The following is a 13,434-nucleotide window of genomic DNA, read 5'->3' as shown; positions in this document are numbered from 1 at the left end:
ATGACTATATGGGGAGGCTTAGAAGGGGTGGCCTTGCTGTAGGAAATATGTCACTTGGGGTGGGCTTTTTTTTATTTCAGGAAGACTTGTGCCATTTTAGATTTGTTCTCTCTGCTTCCTGTTTGTGGTTCAACACATGTGCTCTCAAGTACTGCTCCAGCCTGCTGCTATGCTTTCCCACTCTGATGTTGATGATGATGTTCATGGTTATGGACTTATACTTCTTCAGCTAAGCACCAAATAAATCCTTCCTGAGAGGAGGGAATGGAGGGAAGGAGGAAGGAAGGAAATTAGTTGGTAAGAGGAATAGGGTTGATTGAGAGGGAGGGGATACACAGGTAACATGAAATGAATATGAACACAATACTATCATAGTGAAACACATTATTTATATACAATTAGTAATTGGTAATAAAAACATTTCATGAGAGCAAAAAAAATGTCTGCAAACTACTGTTTGTGTTCTTTGGCCTCTATTCAACCTCATTACTGGTCTATTTTACATACATAGGACTGATATTGGTTTTCTAGTGTGTACCACAAATTGCCACAAACCTCACTGGCTTATGAAGCAGTATACATCAATGATCTCATAGTTCTGTACATTAAAGATTGAGCAGAGTGTGCTTACATTTTTCTTCCCAGAAGCTCATCAGACTGACATTACACAGTTCACTAGAGCTGGGATACTCTTTTGGGTTTCATGGTCTTCTCTCAGACTTACTGATTGTTGGCAAGATTTGTTTCCTTGTAATAAAAGACTTAGACCCCCAATTTCCCTTTAACTGATGACTAGGGACCACATGCCAGTTTTTGGAAACTGTACAAAGGCAGTTCGAATAGCTGTTTGCTTTCTTCTGAGCCAAACAGAGAACATTTTGGCTTCTAATGATCTCACTGGATTAGGTCAACCCCACCAAGGCTAATCACCCTTTCTTAAAGTTAACAATGCTATTTAACATAAATAACAGTGAAAGGGTATGGAGGTATATTTAAAGCCCTTTCATGTTCTCCAGAGAAGATTATATTGAAATATGAACCATGGGGGATCATCACAATTCTGCCTACTAGGTATAGTTTACAAAACAATTTCAAATAACTCATCATTTCACACTTCATATTCACGTTTCACAAAAAAAAAACCTTGTGCCTGTTTTTTTTTTTTTTTTAATGAGGCAAAATAAGAGGACAAAGAAGGGAAGAAACAACCAATTATAGGATTCCTATTGTGTGCCAAGACATTACTGGGTACTTCTTAGGCAGTGCCTTCAATTGTATGAAGTGTTTGATGTAGAGATATCCAGGCTTTCAGATAGTAAGTAATCTCAGAGCAGAAAAATATGCACTCTATATATGAGTGCCGATAACCTGTATGCTCATAAAGCATCTTTGGATATATATACAAACATTCTGTCATATTTCTCTCTCTCTCTCTCTCTCTCTCTCTCTCTCTCTCTCTCTCTCTCTCTCACACACACACACACACCCAAGGATACATCGGTATGGCCATTTCAGGCAGAACTGGCCTGAAGTGAGTGAGTGTAGAAATTAAGTAGGAAATTTTCACTATGTAAACATATCTACTTGACTTTTTTAAAGATAATATTTCATATTTATTGTTAAAGAATGCCATGTGTGTATACATTGTATTTTAATTATATCCACCTCCACTCCCCTCTTTCAAATTCCCTCAAACCCTCACTCCCACCAGTACACCCCCTCCCAACTCTATTTGGTTTTTGAAGCATGCGAATTTGAAATATGTGTGTGAGAGACTTGCAAGACACAAGAGCACAAGGGAAGGGAAGAAGAGGCTCAAGAAACAGGGAAAATATTCTCAAACAAAAATCTGTTTATTTGGCAAGGGACACAGACTAAAGTCTGAGCTTCTTGTTTGGGAACCTCATTAAACCAACATTAAAATTGACTGGGCCAATGAGATGGCTGACTTGCTGCCAAGCCTGGGTTTGATACCTGGGACTCACATAGAAAGATAGAGCTGACACCTGTAAGTTTTTTTTCTCTGTTATACAACACACACACACACACACACACACACACAGAAAGAGAGAGGGGGTTGTATGTACAAGCAAATAAACACACAAAATTGATTAATCAATATAAAAATTTTAATTTCTATCACTGCCTATAAAGTTCAAAATGTGATAGCAAAGGAAAAACTAAAGGCAGGTAGAAACCACTAAAAAGTTATAAAGAACAAAACATTAGAATTTACATACTGGAAGAATAATATAAATCATATGAGAGCAGGGGTGAAACATACCCAAATGTGCTAAAAGAAATTACGATTTTTGGTTCATACCAAACAGGTAGAGTTAGTTTATTATTTTATATATAATTTACATCTTTTTTTGTAAAACTAGAACATAGTAAATAACCACCCTCTGTTTAAGCAACTACATTTTGGAAGCTGAATTGAGTGTGGAGCCTGTCACTGAGTTAAGAGAGCATGGGACAGGGAATGAATTTCGGTATCAGTCACCATGACCCACGTTAGCTCTCTAACACCAAGAAAAACCAAGTTTATCCTCAAACCTTCAGCAAAAAGGTTTTCAAAGGCTAGGTTCCCAGACAGCATCTGCATGAAAGGCTTCCAGGATTTACACAGGGAAGCTCCTGCAGATCACAGCCGCTTTGATCCCTTTCTCCTCGGAGGCAGCCTAGTGGTGTTAAATGCTACAGGGGAAGAGAGGAGAGGAAAGAAACTTGTAAGCAAGAGAAAAAAAACGAGCAGGCCCAGAGGGTCAGATAGGCTGTTTTCTCATCAGCCTGTTTGCTCTGTCCTTGAAGGCATCCTTGCTTTCTCTTAGAGCCAAACAACTGGGAGATTTAACTATAGCTGGAGAGTGTCTAGCATGCAAAATGACTCATTCTGTTACGCTTGTGCTGTCCCCCCCACAACCATGACCTTCCATTTTGCACCATAACAGACCATGAGCCGGATCTGCATGGACCGTCAGTAGCTTTAGGCCTTATTAGATACTCTAAGCACCTTGCTCTAGTCTCTCTCCTATCCCTGCCAGAGCTCTCCTTTTTAAATTTATTTTCCTCTGCAAATAAAAAACTCCCCTGTGAGTACGAGGCCAAGAGCTGTTTAGTCGCTTTGCCTCTAAAGTTGTATGTATGTTTCAGTCACACAATTTCTAAAGAATGCAGTTTTTAAAATGTGTGTGCTAATATACATACGTATGTATGTATGTATATATGTATGTATGTATATATGTATGTATGTGTGTATATGTATGTATGTATATGTGTATGTATGTATGTATTGGCCCTTCCTCTACCTCCAAGATTTAGGGAACAGCACTGAAGAATGTAAGAGCCAGAGGATGAGGAGTTGTACAACATAAAGATATCTTCGAGTCAAGAGATAGCGGTTACATTCATGAATTCACTGCAGCAGTGGTTAGATGCACAAAATTAGGTACTACCAACATTCTCTCATGCATGGGAGAGAAAAGACCATGAGAGACTTTTGGAAGCTAACAGTTGGAGGAGGTTATTTTCTCCAGTGGTGTAGCCACTGATAAGTTGGTGGTCTTCCTCAAATAAATAACCTTCCATCCATGGTCTGGCAGAAACTCTAATTAAACTCAGTGGGCCACACACAAAATGATGTGAAAGTAGAAGGGTATTGGTTGAGAAGGGTTCCAGCTGGAGAGGCATGGGATGAGAGAGGGGAATGGGGGATGAAAAGTCCTACGGTTTATTCCATAAATTATGAAAACGAATCTGAAAGAGTTTCAGTTTGCATGCTGGCTTTCAAATGAAGTTACTTTGCTACAGAAAGTGTTGCTGCACCAGATCTGAAAGTCACTACATATACTGGAACCTGCAAAGCTTTGTTGAAACAAATTAACTCAATATGTTGTTGCCTCACAGTTCACAGGACTGTGGTAGCTTTATGGAATTCCGTGCTAAATCAATCCACCAAGGACAAAGAAATCTTTTCAGTTTCGTCATTGAATGGATTTAAGTTTTGAGAATCCAATGAAGCCTAAATATTTGTACTCCTCACATTCCTCGGGTGGAAGAACACAAAAGAAAAGAGACCATGGGGTCATTTAAACGCAGCAATCGGGGTGAGAGGAGAGAGGGTTGTAAAGATATAGATCTGGAGTCTGTGTGTGATCATTATTGCATATTAAAAAGTCCCAGAGAACAAAGGGCGCATGTACCTGTCACACCTCAGATGTGAAAGGGAGAAAGCACAACATTCAATTGAGAACAATAACCTTTACACTCCAGGGGAAGATTATTTTTAAGCTCTCAGAGAATAAATATCATTGTGACGCTTTGCCGAGTTTCCTTTAAGGATTTACAGCCAAGACTCCACTGCTTATTATAAGTTCTCTGAATTTCAGAGATATTTTGGAAGAAAATCATGGCAATTTACTAATGTTTGGGAATTGCAATTTTCCAAGATTGTGAAAGCAATATAGGAGTAAGGATTATTTACAGGGCAATTCACCAGAGAAGCACCTGAGTGCCGGTCACATTAGTGGGGCATGGTTGTGCACACCTATAATCCCAGCAGTCAAGAGGGTGAGACAGAAAGAGTTCAAGTTCAAGACCAGCCTGAGTTATATAGTGAGATTCTGTCTCAACAACAAGATGTACATTAAGTTTTAGATTTAGGGGAGGAGGACTTCCCCCATCACTGGACTAGGGGAGGGACATAGGGAAGAAAGAGGGAGGGAGGGTGGGTCCAGGAGGAGATGAGGGTGGGGGCTTCAGCCAGTCAAAGTGAATAAGTTGTAATAAATAATAATTTTTAAAAGAGAAAAGAAAGTTTTAGATTTTGACTCCTTCAGAAGCAAGTCCTGAAGCATGGTCAGAAGATTATGTAGTTTATTTGGAAGGTAAATGAAACACTCAGTAGCAGAGTGGAAAAAATGAGGCAGAAAAGAAAAGAGACATCTGTTTCCACCATGAGCAATTTGAATTCAGTTCCACTAAGGATGGCCACAGGGCACATACACACACACACACACCTCAGAGCTGTTTCTCAAAAGGGCCAGATAACTAAAGTACAGCATGGATTACTGTCACTTATTGGCTAAACCAGCCATATTCCCAGAAAAAAAATAATTAATTTATACTTCTGACCTGGTCATGAATAGTAAAGTAAGCCTTGGAGGCCAAAGAAAAATATAAGGGTAATGTTACTCTGAAAGGGTGAGGGTGAGGGGATTTGGGCAGGACACCATAAACAACTAATACGCTTTCTCCTGCAGTATCATTTTCTTCTGAAGTCATGACCGTACAGGTGTTTATTTGGGGTGTTTTGGTTTTGTTTATATTTTTCCCATATTTTTGGAGACAGAATTTCACTAGCTAGCTAGCTGCTCAGGCTGGCTAGAGAATTATCATGTAGTTTAGGTTGTCCTGAAAATCATTATGTTCCTCCCTCTATCTCCTATATGCTGAGGTTGCAGGGTTGTAGTGACACCATACCTCACTGCATTTATAATCTTTAACAATGTGACTACTAATCCACAGTGACTCAAACAGTATTGTCACAAGCAGTGCCTAAAATATTGGGGGAATAAATAAACAAATGACTTTTCCACCCAGTATTATTGTTATAACTTAAAGGAAGCAAAACTCAGTATACAATTCTGAAACTCTTTCCGAATGGACTCTCAGAATAGCATCCTCCCCAAAATAGCATGAAAAGGGCCAAGAAGTATGGCCAAGGGTGTGAGGAAATGGCCATTTGTACCATTAGTGAGAGTACAAATAGAGGCCATTTTGTCAATATTCACCGAAGACTTAAATGTATACGCTTTTAAGCCCAGTAACGGGAGAAGGAGCTTTTAGAAGAACCATAGAAAACTTGCTTATTTCACTTTTAACACCATTAACATAGACAGAAATGGGGCTTGGTGTGTGTGTGTGTGTGTGTGTGAGAGAGAGAGAGAGACATGTGTTTGTGGAGCAGGAGTGCTCTTAATAGCTGAGTCATATCTCCACTCACAGAAATTTTCAATTTATAGGAAAACTGAACAGTAAGTCCTGAGAGTTTCTATATATGCCCTTTCCCCTCCCAACCGCCCTATTAATGTATAGCAGTAGAACGGTACAAGCGTTAACAGAATGGTGTGTGCATTACTTACTATTAATGAACCAATCTCAGCACCTTATTATTTATGATGTTGTTAGTTTTCCACTGCTTGGTGTCATACGCTCTATATAGTTTGCCAGATACATGACATCATGGAATGGAACCACCATTACTGTATAACGTAGAATGACTTTACTGGCCTGAGTACCCGCTACTTCGGGCTCCTCCGATGCACCCTAGTCCGTCCTTCTTTCCTTCAGCTTTGGAATGGCTGTCTTTTTGTTGCCATAGTTTGGCCTGAAACAATGTTTTGGATAAACACTGGAGAAAAGCTTGAAAATTATACCATTAGCTTTTACCAGAATTTCCATCCTTTTTAAAGATACTTACTATTTTGCAAATTGGTCAGTTTGCTTTTATGAGTAGGTATTCACTCTCTCGGATCCCTAATAGTACCCCAATTTGCTTCTTCTCACCTTCCTGCATTAAAGCATCACCCCCTGTCTAAAGCCACAGTATCTGAAATGTGCCTGACCTTGTCTGAATACCCCTATCCCTTGAGTTCTGACATCTTTCAAGCTGTAAAATCCATTTTGATTTATTACCTACAAATCAGAAATCAAAGCTTCTGTACTGACCATGACGCTTGATTATTAGATAACTTTTTCTTTTCTTTTCATGGCTTTGAAGAAGGTGTCTTCAAGAGGTTGCTGATAGGGATGTTGTCTGGCACTCATCATTCATCTTGTCTTCTTTTGCTTTTTCTTTAAATTTTCTTCCCAATCCTAATTGCAGTGGAAAATGATTTCACAGTATCACATCACTCAAGGCCTCTTGACATTGCTAGCAACTTGTTATTTCTTCTTTTCGTAGCTTCCTTCAGTTCGCCCCAACCTGATTTCTATTCTAAAGTATCCTGTTAAAAACAAACAAACATGAATGCATCATAAGGAAAACCCATAACTAAGAATTCATGCCGCATTCTTCATAATAAAGGGCACTTTGGCATTTCCCTTCATTTCTACCAACAAACATTTTCCAGGGCTTAACAAAGGCTCTACTTTAACAGTATGTAAAGACACAGGCAAAGTCTAATACTATATTAAAATGCTGATGTTATGTTAGCTTATACAGATAACACATAAAGATTATATTAGCTTGCTTAAAGACATTTCAGTATCACTTTATTATATTTTTCTTTATTGGTTGTCTAACAACATTATAAAGCATCATAATGATTTCCATCATATGACTGTAACATGGAGAGGGGAAAAAAGAAAATAATACTATGTGTTTTTAGCCCCTAATACACTGTTCAGTTCAACCAGAATTTATTGAGTGTGTGCTATGGCCTTAGGAGGTGCTAAGGGTCGTGCATACAAAACAAATGAAACTAGAAGCTCAGAAAATGTGCAGTTGGCTAGATTTTCTGAAAGCAGACCTTGGGATGCAATTGGGAACCAGTATCTGTAAGGTGAGTATGAAGGGGAATAATAGTGGATCAAAGGAGAAGCTGCTGGCTGCTACCCAAGTCTGCGGGGAGCTCTGGGGCAAGAACTGTCCATCTGAATTGTCATGAATCTGCCTGTGCTAGCTGAAGCTAAACATCCCCAGCTTGACCAGCCATAGACTGAGGGCTTCTAGGAAGAAACATGAGCTGGAGGGAGAACTTTCTGTGGCATATGACCTAGTATAATGAGGTCTCTCTCTGGCAGAAGCAACCCTTGACAGGCTTGACCACCCCTCCTGCTGCTGGTGGATTTGAGCAGCACATGTTACTTTCTACCAAGGTCTTGTGTGAAGAACATAATTTTATCACAATAGGGGAGAACTGTAATTAACGTGTGTTCAGGTTAGTACAGAAGCATAGACCAGGAATTGGACCAGAGGAGGGACTGAAAAAGGCTACTAATGAAGTATATTTGGGTGACTGTAGATAACAACAATGCAGTTTAATTTAACTAGGAAAAGGAATTTATGTATCATCATCATCATCACCACCACCACCACCACCATCATCATCGTCATGTATAAATGCATTATAAGGGGATTTATATGTGTGAATGCCAGGGAACAGCTTTTCTCCTTCCATCTTTAAAATTGATTCCAGGGGTTGAATTCAAGTTGCCAGGCTTACACAGCAAGCACTTTTACTGCTGAGCCATCTCAACAAGCTAGAAAAGGGATCTTTGAGTATTTTCACCATAAAAAATATATATAAACATTTCTGGAGATAAATGTGTTTAACCTGATTTAAACACTGTGCAATTCATGCACATATTGAAACATCATCTGTTATCTCATAGATGTAGACAATTTTTGTTTTCTGTATCTGTTAAGAAATTCACTAAAAAATAAAATCAGATTTTGAAGGAATTCTAAGGAAACGTTATCTTTCACTTTAATAGGGGTATGACTAAAGACAGGGTGCAATGAAGAATTTGGATTTTCAGAGTATCCTTTAATTTGAAGATCTCTGGATTGGGACTTTGAGTAACTTCATTTTTTTTTCATAGAAAACAAATAAGCTCTTCAGAATCATTTAAACACGTTGCCAAGGAGAAATCTCAGTCATTCCAAAGGCCAACATTTAAGTAGTAGCTTTGGTAGACAACTATGGCTTTGTTTTTGTTTGTTTGTTTTTGTCAGTTGAATAAAGTATTCCAACTTGTAGAGGTGAGGGATTTGGGGGCAGCAGCAAGGCTGGATTTAGTCGTTGAAAGCTTAGCCATTGATTATTGGTTGCATGATGGGAAACATGTGTCTCTGGGGAAAAAAGCCAAAGGACTGAGTAAATGCTTTACATTTTCAAGGGGATTTTAAAGGATACATTTTGCTATCAGGTAGACACAGTCAAACTCGTAATCATTGCCCAAAATATTAAAGGAAGAAGAAAACAAAATAAGACAAAGGTAGTTACTTGATATATGTTATCTCGTCGCTAAAATGTTCAAAATCGACTTCAAAGCTCACATTGTTTGCATAATGCCATGCAAAGGCCATTATATTTACATGTGGCAATAATTACAACTAGGGCTTAGTTAATGGATAGAACACTAATACAGTCAAAACTCTATGCTTAGGAGGGTCTCACACTTCATTTAGTGCTGGACTCTGGAATAACACTTGAATATGAGACCCAAATTTTCACTTCATATGGGGCTGACCAATTACGTAGTAAAAAAAGTTTTCCAAAAAAGAAAATGCTTAAATTATAAAGCAAGTTTTTGTTCCAGGTCTATGATATGTGTTATTATGGACTCTTAAAACTGTAAACATGTTACTTTTTTAATCTTGCATTTGTGTACTAGAAGACTACACATTCATTGTGGAACATTTGGTACATACACGAAATTTAATAAAAGCATCTAGAAAGAGTCTTTCCGCTTGTTACGTCTTAATGAAAAGACATTATCAGTGTCTCTGATTGTATCTTATATCTTTTTAAAGAAATACTCTTTAAATTTTTCACATTTTATTTATTTTTATTTCTTTTTGTGTGTGAAAGTGCCACAATGTGTGTGTGTGTGTGTGTGTGTGTGTGTGTGTGTGTGTGTGTGTGTGGTTTGTGTGTGTGTAGATCAGAGGGCAATCAAAATAATTCAAGATTATTTCTCAATCTCACTTTAACTCTATCCCATCTACAATGCCCCCTTTTCTATGTCAGGTTGCATGTTCACAGGTTCTCAGACATCCTGTGGCAGAGTGGGGATTATTCTTCCACAGTTTCATTTCTATCAATCTTTTCTTAACATGCCTTGTCTTCCCTGAATTAATCTTCTTGTTCCTATCACCTAAGTATTCTGCTACTATCCTGTCACATATCAAAATCTTCTTCCCATTAGATATTTTCTGGGTGTAGTGCTAAATTCTGTAATAATGAGTCCATGCCCTGTGAAGTCTCCCTGCTATGTTTATACTGAGTAGGGAGGCCCACAGAAGTAAGTTGAGCTCAGAGTTTTTGCTAACTGCTTGGACCTGTGTGGAGAACACACATCTCATATTAAAGTTCTTACTACCTTAAACATTTCTCAGTTTTAAAAAATTAGTATTTTATGCATCCTCATGTTTCTGTATCTTGTTTGATTTCCTTAGTTTTGGAATGTGGTAGGAGAAACGATTTTGCAGTAACTTGTAAGATATAAGACATGGGGTTGGAGATGGCCAGATCTTCTTTCTGTCAAATATCTTGTCACAGCAATGTAAAAGTAACTAAAATACAACAAATATTATCACCCTCAGCTAAGAGTTCATGAGCTCTATTTTATTTACCATAAAAATTAAAATTCTCTAAGTAAAATTTTTAGTAAGTAATGCTTTTAATTTTTATCAAGAACCATCTTGTTAAGTTATCTCCCTACTTAATCTCTAACGTGTTCATTCCTTTACGTATTCTGCTACCAGTTATATTGGTAAAAGCACCAACAGGAAACAATATGACACATTCAAACTCGAAGAATTAGAAGAGGAATTCTTTACACCAGGGTAAATTCAGAGAAATCATACCAAGTAGAATTTGCAGAAACCCTTGGGAATAAATATTGCTACCCACAGGATCCCATGAGGATCAGGCAAGGGGAATAGTTACTAAAAGTTATAGAGCCGTATTGGACTAGAGGTGTAGCTCAGAAGTAGTTTACCTAACGTGCAAAAGGTCCTGAGTTTTATCCTCAGCACACACACATGCACACACACATATATGAAACAGAGACAGAGAGGTGGAAGAATATGTATATATATTAGGGGTTTCCCAGTGGCCAAACTCAACTGGAAGCTAGAGAGGAGATGATGGTGTTCTACAGTTAACACAGTTTAACATCTCAGGACATAGAACATGGAGAGATAGTGGGAAGGAAACACCACTACGTGCAAACACTCCCCATCGTTCAACCACACAGAAGCCCAAATAGTTTTGTCCTAAATTCTTGCTCCCCTCCAAGGTATTCTCCAAACTGTAGCTGATGTTTTCAATATGCAGGTCTGATTATGGTAAATTAATACTTAAAGCCTAAAAGATCAAAATCTCTACCATGGCCCCAATCACATTGAAGATTTTTACATTGCTAACTTTGTTCCTGCCTGTTTTCAATTCCTTTCTTTGCTTTAATTAAAAATTTTTCATGCAAATATATTTTGATCATAGTATTTTCTCCCAACTCCTCCTAGATCTTCCACACTTTCCTACCCACCCAACTTCATGTTCTTTCTCTCTATCTCTTTCTCCCCTTCTCTCTCAAACAAACACAAAACAAATAATGAAATCAAAACAAACAAAAAACCCAGTAAGACAAAAAAAATACAAAAACAAAAAGCATACAACAAACACAGAGTCCATTTTGTGTAAGTCAACTACTCCTGGGCATGGGGCCTGCCCTCAGTGTGGTTGATATACTCAGTGCCACGCCATAGAAAAGGGAAAATTAACTTTTTCTTTGCAAGCAGACGTCAATTGCACAAAGCTTCTTAGTTAGGGGTGGGAGCTCATGTCCACTTTACCTTCTCAGTGCTGGGACCCTCTTTGGCTTAGACCTATGTAGGCCCTGTGCATGCTGTCACAGTCTCTTTGAGTTCCCATGTGCATCAGTCTTTTTCTAAAAGACACTGTTTCCTTGCAGCTGTCTAACACTCTGGCTCTTACAGTCTTTCCGTCTCTTCTGCATCGAAACCTGAGCATTGATGGTAATTGGCACAGAGACATAAAATTGTACAGTGTGCAGAGAATGAGAAACTTAGGAGTACTTGGCCCTAAATGGGGTATCTTTATCAAAATCCAAGTCTATTGATTTCCAACACTAATCATAATTCCCCAATACTATAATCCCAAGTGGTGATATAACAGAAGACTCAAATTCTTAAAGTTTTAAATCCCCCACTCAAAATTACCACACTAAAAGATCAATATTCCAAATGATGAAAATACTGAAAACTAAACTCTTGAAAACAAAGACTATAGAAGTGAAGTAGAAAGCTAATTCTGGGGAAAGGCCTAGCCGTATAATGCCCCAATGATGAAAATTTATATGGAAAATGTATCATTTTTCTTCACTAGCATTCATTCCAGCTGATGAAAGTCCAGTGTTTTGTTTTGTTTTTTAAATAAACCAGAGCTACATTTATCTAAAAGAAGCCAATGAAATCACTGGTTGATTCTAAAATAATTATGTGCACCATAGGACAAGAAGATGTTTAAGGTACTGTGTTGTGGTTTGATTATGTGTATTATTATTATTATTATTATTATAGGTTTTTAATTGCATTTATTATGTGCATGCCACATGCGTTCCATGGTGAATGGATGGAGGCCAGAGGACAAATCCTGAAGGCCAAACTCACTTTGTCTGTTTTGGTATCAAACCTACTGAGCCATCTAATGGACCTCCTCAGTGGGTATTTTTTGGTTTTTGTTTTGTTTTGTTTTGTTTTGTTTTTTGCCAAATTTATGGTCTATGTGTGAGTGAGTGTGGGATGCATTTCCATGTGCCCAAAACAGCACAGAAACATTGCACAGATGATGAGAAAATTCACTGGACCTGCTCACATGTATATGGAATCCTAAAAGGATTTCAAAAAGAGCAGCACTCAACTAAAAATGAATGTGAGTGTGTGATATTCTTCAAGAAGATATGCCCTAAAGGAAAGGAGCAGATATTTACAGTAATACAAGACTTTAGAATTATATAATTGAGCATATTCTATTCTTGTTGTACACTTTTTCCGTATGTCAAAATTATGTCAAAACAACTAATGTGAAGTTTTCTATTTAGCTTTTATTTTTCTTGATATCTTAAATTGTCAGTATAATTTTTATTATCATTAGCATCAAACTTGTGATCTCCTTCTCCTAAGTGCTGGGATTCCCGGAGTGTGACAACATGCCTGGCATCTTTATTGTCTACAGTTTCCTTGGTATGTTTTTCACTTACATATTACTTGCAGTGCTGGAGGTACAAGCTACACAGAGTTTCTAAAAGTTAAAATTTATTTTATGCATTTTGTTGCAAATTTAACTCCACAAAGTACATCTCACAATATTGTCCTTCTTGGTCACCACTGGGAGTATATATTGAAGTGTTGAAATTCTTCAATAATGAAGAAATGTCCTTTTTGTACACTTGCACTGACGACAGATACAATTTTTGGTTGAGCGCAGTGGAACACACCTTTACTTATGAGCAAAAGTGGGTGGATTTCTGTGAGTTCAAGGTCAGCCTGATCTCATAGCAATTTCTAGGACAGCTGGAGCTACATTTTTTGTCTCAAACAAAAAAGATAAAGTTCCTTAAGCTAACCATTCTTGGGTTCTATTCAAGAATGGTGAATAAATAATTGTTTTGTTTCTTTAT

At 37.9% G+C, this 13,434-nt stretch overlaps 1 long non-coding RNA gene across 2 annotated transcripts in view; it reads right to left on the bottom strand.

Moving 5' to 3' along the window:
- The window catches only part of LOC132650062 (uncharacterized), a 58,990-nt gene that overhangs the window by 25,777 nt on the left and 19,779 nt on the right, over window positions 1–13,434 (bottom strand). For both annotated transcript variants that reach the window (XR_009588414.1, XR_009588415.1), the window contains one exon: window positions 6,730–7,007. This is a non-coding gene — a long non-coding RNA (uncharacterized LOC132650062). The remainder of the gene's footprint in view (window positions 1–6,729; window positions 7,008–13,434) is intronic.

Source organism: Meriones unguiculatus, chromosome X (assembly GCF_030254825.1).
Source record: "Meriones unguiculatus strain TT.TT164.6M chromosome X, Bangor_MerUng_6.1, whole genome shotgun sequence".
Lineage (NCBI taxonomy): Eukaryota > Metazoa > Chordata > Mammalia > Rodentia > Muridae > Meriones > Meriones unguiculatus.
Note: the sequence above shows the minus strand (reverse complement) of the source record. Positions and strands in the feature narration are given on the sequence as shown.